The following is a 2,400-nucleotide window of genomic DNA, read 5'->3' on the forward strand; positions in this document are numbered from 1 at the left end:
AACATAGCCATTACGCTAACTGCTGGTCCCCCCCCCATCACCTAGTATATGCAGCTGTCAAAAATTTGCTTTATTGATTTTTTCCCTGAAATATTTTAAAGTGAATTACAGATACCAGATAACCACCTCTTAATTCTTTAATCTGTATCTGCAAAAAGATATGAAACATCACATCATATACAAAAATTGATTTAAAATGATCAAATCCCTAAGAACTAAAACTATGAAACTCTTAGAAAAAAACATAGTTTGGACCAGCAGTTAGTGTAATGGCTATATCGCTGGACTCCCATGTCATCGACCGTGGTTCGAGTCCCGGACCCAGTGGCTTAAACTCACACCGGACACTTGTGCCAAGATCCCAAGAGGAGAATGGAGGAGAAAGGATTGTGGCGTGCCCATCCCCCCCTGGGGGTGATTTCTCGCTTTCTCTCTCTCTCTTTCTCTCTCTTTCTGGTGAGTACATGCACCCTATAGCAAAAACCTCTAAAAAAAAAAAAACATGGGCATAAATTTTCGTTACTGGGATTAAGCAATGATTTCTTTAGTATGACATCAAAAGCACAGGCAACAACAACAACAAAAACATATAACCTGAGTACCAAAATAAAAATCTGGCCTACTCTGGTGGTGCAGTCAGTAGCAAGCCGAACTGAAGTGCTGGAAGCCACATGGCCAGCTGCAGGTTCAGATCCCCCTGGTCAACCTGAAATATGCCCAGCATATATATGCCTACATGCCTGGGTTCTTGAAGAGCTGGAGGGCTGCGAAGGGAGATTGTGGCATGATGAGACTCTGTCGAGGGTGCTTTCTCACTCTCTCCCAGCCTTTCATGTGCATGCGCACATGCTCTTTATCATGAATAAAATAAAATAATAAAATTAAACAAATAAAATATTTTGTGCTTCAAAGGATACCATTAAGAAAGTTAAAGACAACAAAAAAAATGGGAAAAAATGTTTGCAAGTCATGTATATGATGCGGGACTCATACCTATAATCTATCAATATAAAACATTAGAACAATTCAAGAATAAAAAGGTAAATAACCCAATATAAAAATGGACAGAGAAGACTGCATGTGGATGTTTACAGCAGCTTTATTTGTAATTGCCAAAACTTGGAAGCAACCAATATGTCTTTCAGTAGGTGAGTGGATAAGCTGCAATACATCCAGATAGTGGAATACTAATCAGCACTAAAAAGAAATGAGCTAGCAAGCCATGAAAAGACATAGAGGAACCAGCAATGTATATTGCTAAGTGAAAAAAGCACATCTCAAAAGGCTGCATGCTGCGTGATTCCAACTATATGACATCATGGAAAAGACAAGCCGTAGAGATGGTAAAAGGATCTGTGGTTTCCAAGGGTTAGGAGGAAAGAAGGGTGAATCAGTGGAAAACAAGATTTTTTCAGGCAGTGAAACTACTGTGTAAATTATAATGGTGGATATGTATCATTACACATTTGTCAAAACCCACAGAACATACAACACCAAGAGAGCTAATGTGAACTATGGACTGCAGCTGATAATGACGTGCCAATGTAGGTTCATCAGTTTTAAGAAATATCCCACTACCAAGTCCAGCACAGCGGTTGGCCAGACAATAGATACGTTCTGCTTTGCGAGCTATAGGGCCTCTGTTGCAGCTACTCACTTCTGCAGTTGTTGCACAAGTAGATGAATATGTGTGGCTGCATTTTAATAAAATGTTATTTATAGACACCGAAGTTTAGATTTTACTTAATTTTAATGTGTCATGAAATATTATTATTCTTTTGTCTGTTTTCCCCCCAACTATTTAAAAATGCAAAAGTAATTCTTATAGAAATGAAGCAGGCAGGAATTGGCCAGTAGGCAAAAAGTAGTCTGCCAATCCTTCATCTAGCACATTGCTTGGCAGAGCCTCATAAAATGTTTTATGTCCCTTTTTGGAAATAAAGAAGACATGCAGACAAGACTTAAAGATTAGATGTGTTCTCCAACTAATGCTCCTTAAATGTGTTTTCAGAGAGGACATGACACATGGTTAAATGAAAATGTGATTATGTTGCAGGTGATGTGATCAATGTAGACAGCAACCAAAAGTCCACTCAGCATTTGGCATCTTTCTAAAGACCCTCTTCTCTTTATGCTGTGCAGACACAGCCACTCTCAAAAATACTCCAGCTATACAATAGGAGTTAGGGGACCAGCAGTTAGCGTAATGGCTATGTCATTGAACTCCTATGTAGTCAACTGAGGTTCAAGTCCTGGACCCAGGGGCTTAAACTCACACTGGGCACGTGTGCGTGCGTGCTCAAGATCCCCAGAGGAGAATGAAGGAGAAGGGATTGTGTCGTGGCCATCCCCCCAGGGGGTGATTTCTCGTTTTCTGTCTCTGGCGAGCACACGTGCCCT

This window comes from Tupaia chinensis, unplaced genomic scaffold, assembly GCF_000334495.1.
Source record: "Tupaia chinensis unplaced genomic scaffold, TupChi_1.0 Scaffold150243_1, whole genome shotgun sequence".
Classification (NCBI taxonomy): Eukaryota; Metazoa; Chordata; class Mammalia; order Scandentia; family Tupaiidae; genus Tupaia; species Tupaia belangeri.